This window comes from Lineus longissimus, chromosome 2 (assembly GCF_910592395.1).
Source record: "Lineus longissimus chromosome 2, tnLinLong1.2, whole genome shotgun sequence".
Lineage (NCBI taxonomy): Eukaryota > Metazoa > Nemertea > Pilidiophora > Heteronemertea > Lineidae > Lineus > Lineus longissimus.
Genome location: NC_088309.1, coordinates 17614595 through 17626065, shown reverse-complemented (window position 1 = coordinate 17626065; position 11471 = coordinate 17614595).

The window sequence follows — 11471 nt, the reverse complement described above, 5'->3', positions numbered from 1 at the left end:
GAATAGGGTTAGGTAAACGCAGTGAACGCGAGTCTGACTGGCTTGATAACTTCATTTGATGCTCTTTGGTTTTCCTATGTGCTGAAAGATTGCTGTATGATATCTCCTTGTTACATGTTGAACAATGTATTTTCTCATTTTTATCAACCATTTCTATTTAGGATAACAAAAATTATTAAATTACATTTTCAGGCATTTTCAGACATTTTCAGACACTTTCAGACATTTTCAGACACTTTCAGACATTTTCAACATACATCGGTGGTGCTGATGGCGATAACGGTGGTACCAGTAATGGTGGTACCGATAATGGTTGAGGATAATAGTGATAATGGTTATTAATTACTGTGACTTCAGTTTCTCTATCATCTCTGTTTGTGCCAGTTTTTTTCCTTCTTCTAAAAAAGTCTTCTTTAAAGATTCCACATCAACATCTGAACTTGCCTCCCTCTGTTTTTTTCTGATAGCATTTTTCATGGCAATGTATTTTTCCTTTTCTTTGAGAATCAAGGTAAACTCATCTGTTGAAATGTGCAAATCACTCATGGCCTTACTTACCAGATCATTGATGGAGTTAAGTTTTGAAATTGCCAACATTCCAATCTTCTCATGTTTTTCAATTTTCTTCAGGATATCTTTTTTCTTCCAACTTAGGGCTGAGGAGATAATGGCGCTACCAATGGTCACTCCACCAAGTGCAAAACCTATCGGTGCTGTGATGACACCAGCCAGTGCAGACACACCAACTGAGCCAGCCGCAACGCTTACAAAATTAAGACTATGACTAATGCCAGTAATTACGCTAAATGCTTTTTTGTACTTTGAAAATATCTTTCTTCTAAATTCAATCTCGCTTTCTAAGAAACTCTTAACCTCACATATTTGTTGTAGTCTGAAAGCCTGAGGGTTACTTTCTGTGTGCTTTTCAGACCTTTCATAGTTTAAATGACTTTCAGAGTTTAAATGAATTTCAGAGTTTAAATTACTTAAATCTGGATAAACCTTGTTGTCTCCATCCATTTAATTAGTGGGAATAACTAGAATCAGTTGTTCTGACATTTCTAGTGTTTAGTGTTGATCTTGCAGACACTACAGGTTTTTGAAGTACATTAAATTTTAAAGGTTTTTTGACCATAGCAGGTTTTTCTGACCCAGCAGGTTTTTCGACCATAGCAGACCCAACAGGGTTTAAAGGTTTTTCGGGCTAAGGCTCCAACTTTGACTCTACTTCTGCTAATTGACTCTACTTCTACTAATTCTCTGTGAAATCGTTCTAATCTTTCTTTCCAATTACGTGGTCGTTTTGTGTAACCCCAAGTTCTATTCATTTATTCAGAGGAAGATACCTGAAAATGTCTGAAAATGTCTTAAAAATTAATTAAGTAGAAGCATATTGTTAAACTCGGGGTTACCCCAAACATACTTGTTTGTTATCCTTTCCCACTCGTTTATAACGTTTTCGTCTCGATAGTCAAACCAGTTTTCATTACGCTTATTGGCCATAAAGTTAAATGAGCGGTCCAATTGCTCTTTGAAAATACTCCAGTCGACTGTTGAACTCTTCTGCCTGTTTTGTGTTTTAGACATTGGTCGAATGTTAAACCAAGAGTAACACAGTTCTGGGCGATCTTTGAATTCCTTGATTGGTAAAACATGATCCAACTCCTCATCTACTATTCGAACTTTGTTCTCGGGACTTTGTCCTATTCTAACTTTGTTCTCGGGACTTTGTCCTATTGCAGATAGACCCCTTTGGTAGTCTAACCAATCCATGAAGAACTCATTGGAACAACCTAGATGTAATTTCGAGTTATCAGGGCACTCACCTTTGGCTATTTTGTTTAGATCAACTCTGACTTTATGACTGTCTCTATTACCATTTTTATCAAGATAACCTTTGTAGTATGAATTAAAACAAGCTCTACATTCGCGTCTTTTTCCTTCTTTACCGAATTCACCATCACTTAGTAATTTCACTTCTCCACATTTACCACATTTCTTGGTTAATGTGGAACCACATAATTTACAATAATCCAGTAAATTGCCTCTTCTGTTCTTATCAAATTCACTTTCAGGTTTTGTTGCATTGCACTTAACACATTTAAATGTAGGCCCTGAAACTACTGGTTGATACCGATTAATAGGATACTGATTAATAGGATACTGATAAACAGGATACTAATTAACAGGATACTGATTAACATTGACAGTACCATATTAGTTCACTGTTGTTTGTCCTTTCATTTGACTCTCCATTTAAAGGATAAAAAGTTTTTAAATTAAGGTTTTTTAGTCTTTTAGGCTTTTTATTCCTGAAATTGGTAACCATTCATTGAATTTATCACTGTAACCCTTCCATTTCACTAATCCGTATTTTTTACCTTTAGTGGTCTTGCGCCTTATTATCTTCTCGATCTTGTATTCTATTTGGTCAGGATTGGGAACATAACTTAATTCCTCCTCATAGAAATATCCTTGATATTCCAAGTTTGTAGACGATAGGATGAGTGAAGATGATCTGTCTTATTTGAAAGACTTCTTCAGTGAAATTGGGTAAGTAGCCTTTGTCGAAAATAGTCTTGTACTTTGAAATTCTGACACTGTCACCAACCTTGTATTTTGGATCACCAAATGTTTCTTTGAGGTGAAGACCGTAAAGGTTGTACCAGACAGTTCCTTCATTCTCCCTCTTTCTGGCGTCAATTGGTTTCATCCCTATTGTTGAGTGAAATGAGTTGTTGTACCCGCTCACCAATTCATCTAGGACATCTACCCACTTGTCAGTTTCCTTTGCGGTGAAGTACTTCCACATTTTATCCTTTAAAGTTCTGTTGCATCTTTCCACAACTGCTGCCTTCTTATCAGATTTTGTAGAGAACCATTCTATGTCATTTTCTGTTAAGAGTTCCTTGAAGTGTTTGTTGTAGAATTCTGTACCGTCATCAAACTGGATCTTTTCTGGTTTTGCTTCTCTGAAAATCACTTTAAATGCATCTCTGATTTCTTCTCCTCTCTTGCTCTTAACGGCCATAGCCCAAGCATAGCGACTGAATAGGTCAATTACTGTCAAAATGAATCTGTTGCCTTTATTTTGTTTCTCAAATTTTTGCATGTCCACAAGATCTGCTTGCCACTGTTGATCGATGTACGATACCATTGTCTTTCGGAACGTAAATTTCTTAATGGCCGGTTTGTGTAGTTGGTGAGTTGGTAGTGTGTCTAGAAATTCTTTTACTTCCTTGTACCTGACCAATTTTTTATCTTCCCTTACTTTTTTCCATATCTTACTTAATGAACTGTAAGCCACAGGACTTTCAGGATTTAAGTACAAATCTCTCAGATACTGTTCGATGTTGTCTGGGTTAGACTGTTCGATGTTGTCTGGGTTCGACTGGACTTTGTCTGGGTCTTTTAGTTCTGTTTTACTCATTTAAATTCTGAATTGATATCGGGCAATTTAAATTCTGTTTTACTCATTTAAATGAAGGCAAAAGACATACTAGTTTTCGGCCCACACAACATGTTGATTTCAGGAGTCACCAATTGCGGTAAGACTCATTTTGCTCTTGACCTCTTAGAGAAGGAATATCGCCATAAGTTCCAGAACATAGTCATTTTCTGTCCAACTTACTTCAGAAACAAGACGTACAATAGGAGATGGATTTACGAAGACAAGAATGTTTTCATTGTCAATCCAATTGCTGTAGCCAATAATTTAGACCCTGTGCTTCAATTTGCCACCATGGCCTTCGAAGGATCACAGACATTATTCATCATTGACGACTGTGCTAATTTGAGAGACACAAAGAAGAAGGTGTCTGAGTTATGTAATCTTGCCTTTTCCGGTAGACACTACAATCTGACTGTTTGGTTACTCGTTCAGAAGTACAACTCTGTTGTTAAGGACTTCAGAGAGAACATAAGGGTTTTATTCCTGTTTTTCAACAAGGATGAATCGGCAATGAAAGATGCCTTAGAAGAAAATAGTGTTATCCCTAAAGACCAGAGGCAAAAATACATAGATGCCCTTAAAAAGACGAAAGGATCTAAATTGATCATAAGACTGGAACACCCGTATGGTTTTATTCACGTTTAGTCTTTCTTCTTATTCTTTTTCCTTATTCTTTTTCCTAGTCTTTCTTCTTCTTTCCAACGAAATAGTAAATCCCAAAACCCAAGACGCTCATTCCTAAAATGATCCAAAGGTATTCGTAATTCTTCATTTCATCGCTGGGCTTGTAGTAATCGCTCAATTGCGGTTGTCTAGGAATGGTAATTCCATTATGCGGGTTTAAACTGTTGTACAATGAAAGTGAGGCGTCGGCATTTTTGAAGTCAATTGCTGCTTCATGTTCTCTCTTTAATTCAAGGTTAACGAAGTCAATGGTACTTTTCCTATGCTCATCCCATTCTGTGGATGCTCTTTGCAATTGCTCTTGAGCTAAATTATGTCTCTTCATTTCAATCTCATAGCCATTCTTGTCTAGTTTTTTAAAAAGGTAACTAGTACCGGAGAAGGCTAAACCATTCACCAGCGCAGAACCAACCATCATACTTATGGCTGCCATTTAATTCACTTAAAATCAGGCGCAGTGAGTAAAAATCAGGCGCAGTGAGTAAAGATCAATTGGTACTGTACATCAAAACCATTAAGGTCGATAATGCCATTGTTTTCATCTGTTAGACGAATATTCAACTTGCCAACACTTGATTTGCACAGAATTTCCATGTTATCCCCAAAGGAATATGCTATCATATCTCCAAAGTTAGATTCTTTTATCGGTCTAGTGGCTAAGACATCTGATGGCTTGCCATTGCTCATTACATTATTGACGATGTCACAGTGGAAAACAAAATAGTCCATTGGTCTAAAATTTATGGGCCTATCGCTTACAAACTCACCATTTGTTGGTAAAACTGGATATGTGGGGTAAGGCCATTCCGGTTTAAAGCCAAATAATTCATTGCTTTTACCAAAAAATATAATCTGGTAAAACTCTCCATTTTTTCTCTTAAGCATCTTCATCACTGTCCTACCAGTGGGTTCATCAACATCAAACTTAACAGCATTTTTGCTTAAACTATTTTCTTTCAATTCATTTGCAAACATCTTTGAAAAGCTTTCTAGGTCATAGAGACCATCGGGTATTTTAATCTCTGTAGCATCTATTGAAGATCCACGCACCTTAATTTCGTTATTTTGTTTTGCTTTACTTATGTTGTAGAATGTACAAGGTATTCCTGCAAATGTTAAACTGACGCTAATGACATTCTGAATTTCAGTGTTAAGATGTATGGTTAAATCATGTGATTTCTGTTCTGGGTAGTCACTGGAATTAATGTACACCACGGTTCTCATTTACTGTACTTAAATTCTACTTGATTATGTTTCTGGGTAAAATACCTTGATCGTAAAAGTATTCCAATGTTACATTACTTACTGCTACAATTCCGCCAAGTTTAAGAATCTCTTCTAAGTTTGCCTGACTTGGCGGGCCAATGGCAATTCTCAAGAATCTCTTTAGTAAATATGAGTAACCAATTGTTGCTGTTGCCAATAACACACTTTGGTACAGTGTATTGATGATTTCCTTCTTTCCTGGTGTTTCCATTTATTTAACTGTAAAATAATCTTAATGTTGCAAGTTAACAATCCTAATGTTGCAAGTCAAAATTAACAATCTTAATGTTGCAAGGAAACAATCTGTGAATTTTGAATGTTAACTTGAGCATCAGAAACCACAAATATGTGCATTTTGTATGGTCCCTTTCCAGATTCTTTTGTTATAGACAATTGAATACCATCTTTAGTGTTTTGAAGCGTTTTGCCCGATCCGTGTAATCTATTGTCTTCAGTAGTTCTCAGGTCCAACCAAAGACCGTAGTTAATCGAGTCTCCATAGTACTTTTTCATAGACATGTTGCAGTCGTAAGTTTTCTTTAAGTCTTCGGTCATGAAGTGTTTCTTGATCTCCTCCCATTGATCTAGCATTCTCATTCCTTCTGGAAACACCTGATTAGCAACTCCTTCGATGGTTATTTGAACTTTTGTGATGTTAGGATTTTCAAACTTTTCAGAATCTCTTGAACCATCAGTGTAATCAGAAATGAATAGAAGTAATAGTCCTTTTATTGACATTCGAGGAAAATTGATGTTCTTGTTGATCAGCGTTTCATTTGCCGTTACGTTGACAGTTTTGAAGTGATCTACCCAGTCGTAATAGATGGAGAAACCTGAATTGTACTTGTTTGTAAGCGTATTGGCTAATCCCTTGTTAGTTACTGTGTCATATTCAAAACTGATATTTTCAAGTTTGTAATTCATGTTTGCAGTTGTGCTGGTAACGATGATCTCCTCCTTTGGTGCTAACGTAATCTCGATGATCACATCCTCTTGAATTGGAAACTTGTAAAATGGAGCATAGTTGAAAAATAGCTCAAAATCTAACGGTATCTTGTACTTGGTTCCAAACACTTTCTTCAGTGTTTTCTCATCGCTGGTTTCACCGGTAACATCGGCTTCTGCAACACCTGATCTCAACTTTCTAAGATTTTCTGACTGAATACCTTGAAAAACACTATCGTTCCTTTGCTCTTGTGTTAACCACAGATCTTTAAAAGTCGAATAATGACTGTATTCATTGAGATCAAATATCTGTTCCGTTCCCCACTTAATTACCATCTTGGATAACAGGTTTCTTCCAAATTGTTAACCAGGCTGTTCTTTGAATCACCAGAAATGGTTACATCAGCTGACAGAAAAAGAGACCTGGGTACAAAGAACGTATTTTCTCTTAAAGCAGGTATTCTAATGTACAATGTTTCTTTTGGATTAGCAGAAGACGGATTGTGCGTGATAATGTGATGATTTCTCTCTGCCTTTAATCCGAGTGGAATCTTATGACTCCTTTCAGTGTTGAGAAGTACTCCAGTTGTCATTCTATTTATTTGACTTGAAAATCATTCAATCATTGATTTTACTTAGCAGCTTTAACAGCTTTAACAGCTTTAACACCTTCTACCAAACCATAAATTATGGAGCTAACAACAACAATCACTAGAATGACTAGATGTTCGGCCATGAACCCAACAACTGCACCAATTGTTTTCAGGAGAAATGATACGATAGAACCGATGATTCCCGGTAAAGCCGCAACTGATTTCTTGGCTAGTTCTTTTAGCCATTCAGCAAACTTCTTTAGTCCTTCTCTAACTTTATCTGGAATTGATGATGGTTTATCCGGACTTGGCGGAGTAGGACTTGGTGGTACTGGTTTATGCACAGGTTTCAAAGCATTACTGATACCAAGACCTAAAGTTGTCAGTATCATAATCACTGCAGCGACTATTGCAGCAATTGTAAGGCCTTCAATCTTAAAAAGTAACTTGATTCTGTCCTTGAGTGAAATCTGTGAATCTGGTTTCTTCAAGACATCAGTGATCAAACGTTTCAGTCTTTTTGAACTGCTTTCAGCTTCTCTGTCTAATTCAAATACCTTGGCACGTTCTCTATTCAGTTCCTCTTTCACTTCCTCAATTTTTATTCTTAGCTCGTCCTTTTCTCTGTTTAGATTTTCCTTTTCGTCTAAATGATCTTTTCCAGAGTTAATTAAGTCATTTCTTAGAACTTCATTTTCTTCTCCTAGGATAGCATATTCTCTTTTTAGATTGTTAAGTTCTTCTTCTAGGTTAACTATTTTCATATTACTCATATCTCTCTCCATCTTAACTGTTGCATGAACATCCCCAGCGCGTTTTAACCCTCTAACTTCTCTCAAAGCATTATCTGAAAAACCAAATGCCCTTAATTCTTCATCAGTAGCATCTATGATTTTATCTATTAGTGTTTGGTTCATCGTATCTTCATCTAAACTTCCATCTTCACTATTGATTACGTCAGTAATTTGTGCTGCTAAATTTGTTCTCTGTAGTGTAGGTATATTGATTCGTGTTCTTGACGGTGACGGCGGAGTTAGTCATGAACAATTTCCTGAATTTGAATTTGTTTTTTTGGTGTTGACGTTTTATCATCAGCTCTTAGATTTTTAAGGAAAGTAGCTGTTTCTATTCTCTCTTTTCTTTTCTTTTCAACTTCAGCTTCTTGTTCTCGTCTTAGTTCGGCAATAAGTCCTATGCTTTCAAAATGATGACTCATGGAATTTAATTTCTCAATTACTGATTTACCACCAGTAAAGCTTGTTATTGTAGAATTGGCTAAAAGATTACCATTTTTATCTGTTATTCTAACCCAAACTAGTTCTCCTTGTCCATTGTGCCCTATCATGAAGAGAGTTTCATTTGTTATTACTTTTAAGAGCTCATTATTAGAAATTACGATATCACTATTAATGTCATAATTGATACTGTACTTAACTTCTACTGCAGTAAAAACAAGTTTGGAAAGATTCTTTAAATTTCCTGGAGTAAATTTCATCGGTTTGCCCTTAGTAAAATTTTCAGATCTAAGCACTTCCAATCTATTAGCTTCGGAAACTTCTTTAATACCTGAACTGCCAAAGCCATCAAAAAATTTCTCATTTTTTCAGTTTCAATCTTAATTCTTCCATTCCAATTGATTTCATCAACAGAGTAATTACGTGGGTTGTTAAAGTCATCATAGGGAGTTAGATTTGGAGTATTTGCATCTTGAATCCTACCCAATTCATTCAAAAAATTCTTGTCAACATATGTTTCGTAATTTGTGCCATCATCAAACATTGGGTTAGTGAATGTTGTTTCAGCAGTTCTACTTTTTGCTTCTGAAAATTGATAGTCACTCAAATCATCCATTTGGATATCTTCTCCTACTCCTCTTCCTTCAGCCATTTACTTTACAGTAATAAAAATTAAACTTCCAACAACAGCATAGAGGATAAACTTGATTGTTTCATGGGTATCATCAGGCTTACTGGGCACATCAGGCTTACTGGGCACATCAGGCCTACTTGTTTCATCAGTCTTATTGGGCACAATAGGCCTGACCTGCCCAGTAGGCCTACCAGTTGCGTCAGCCTTACTTGTTACAACAGTTTTACTGGACACAACAGTCTTCACTTCTTTTGGTGTGGTAGTGATATTAGCCTTAACCCTTATCTTCTTAGAAGTTTGTCCTTGCATCAATAGAGGAGGCAAGGTCTTTTCATTGTTAATGTTATTCTTACCAGGCTTCAAGTGTTTAGTTGCTATCAGGATATCATTGTTGTAATTCTCGATCTTACCGATCTTGAGTACCATGTCAGACCCTATGATGTACAGACCTGGGGCAATTACATAGTCTAATCGTGTGTGAGTGTCCGACAGTGCTTTCTGGTATCTAGCAATTGAGGTAGGGATATCCACATGCTGTTCAATTGAATCACTTAGAAGTTTGATGAATTCCTTATGTGCGTCTAACTCTGTTCCTGGCTGTCTAGTAATCGGGGTTCTAGTGAGGGCCTGTGATCCCAGTATGCAGTAAACATATGTTCTGATGGAATCATTCAATCTTTCTATCCCTGGATTCGAGAAACCTGAGGACTTAAGAGTCATGAATTGTTGGTATGATTGATCGTGTGGCTGTTTGAGAACCTCAAAAATATGTTTATGTTGATTAACATACCACTGGATCCAACCCTGATCGTATTTGAAGTTATCCATCCCAGCGTCCCAATCAGATTTAAACATTGGTGGCGTTCTATTCTCGTGAATTTGCATTAAGAAGAAATTGATTTTAGAGTTATCGATGTAGTAACCAGGGTCAGTTATGCTTGGGTTGTAATCCGGTTCACCCCAGGAAGCCCATCCATCATTACTTTCAAACAATGAAAAATCATACTCGTCTTTTAAGCCAAATTCGCTTAGTAACTCGCCTAGTTTCCTACGGTTAATGTTATTATTTGTTTCATTGAAATTGCTTTCTCCCAAAATGGGGATATCAAGGTTTTTCATAATTTTTCTGATTTGATAGTAAGTGTGGAACCTGTAAAGTGATCTGATCATTTGATTGCTGCTGTTCAGATGCTCTAGTGAAATGCCACATCCAGTTGTCGCGAACCATACGGCCATGTTAAACTGGGTCTGGTAGAACGCCAGTGGGTTTTTTTCAAGTCTAAGACAATCATCTCTGTTTTTCAATTTTAAAAACTCTGGCGTGATATCACTCTCTTGTACTTTGAAAAATCTGTTAGTGGTAACATAGGCATCAAATTGACAAAAGTCAAATGTAATGTTATCCTTATGCTTCGTTGCCAATGGGTAATACATTTAATTTACTTGAATTTTGGTTAGGTCAAAAACAACCAACTTAACTCAAGTAATAGGGAAACTTGTAGTTTTATCCATGTTACGTATTTTAGTAAGTTTGGTAGATTTGGGAAAATCCCAAAGACCCCACTGTGTTAACAGAAATTTTCCATGTTGGGTTTTTGGTAGTGTTTGTGGGTTAAAACAATGAATTCTTGACAAATGTACATGAATAATGATGAAGGGTGAAGTTTTTTGCCCATGATTCTAGGTTTTGTCGTAGATAGTCGTACATTCGTTTCCCTATTACTATTTGGAGCCTAAAATCTGACTTATGATACTAAAGTTTATACGAGGTGTTCCTTTCTGATGAAATTTCGATGTGTGAAATAAAAATGCGACCTGGTGCGACTATGCTGTCGTTTCAATTAGTCACTCTGTTCATACAGCATATTTGTGTAAACTGTAGAATGTGGTATTGACCTTTCGATAAGTTTGATTCAGGCCATTTTAGCATGCATGGGTGTGACCAAAAAGAACGCACAATACAAATGGTGAAGGGTCCCCTTGGAATCCCAGATGGCGCAATCAAAATAACACCTACAAATGAAAGAGGATTGTGTCTCCTTAGTAAGAGTCGAAAGTCCAATAGCTTGATGAGTTTGACATTTGCTTTCCAGACCTTTCTCACTTTCAATGTATCTTGTACGTTTAGACTCATGGAGCTAGCCGGCAGAAACCCCTCAAATCGTTTTAAAATTATAAGTATTGAAATGAAAATCACACAGAAGATAAATACGAAGTGTAAGTTGATTTTACGAAGTTGCAGTAACTATAGCAAAGGCTGGAAAAGAAAGAAATGTACTCGGAGTGTAGAATTGCAACAGTGTTACATGCATGCCTGGACATGGTTTGTTTTTAATCAAGAATGTTCTAGAGAGCAGATGACCATCAAGTTGCACGACTGCACTACAACGGTAAGAGGTATCTCCCTACAATGCAAAGGAATGAGGAAGCGAAAATTAAAACTGACTGTTGGCGGGAATTTGCCCAAGAAGATAGTAGGAGGCACCAAACGGCAACTGATCACCAAGGTGGCTCTCTTCGACAGAATTCTAACAAATGGTGAAATTGAAGCTCACAAGCATTGGTGCATGGGTTTGTATTCCAGAAAATGGACCTTTTGTTTTACATTTCTTATACTCATCATTGCATGTCCAGAGATGCCCGTTTTGCGAGTTGGCGCCGAT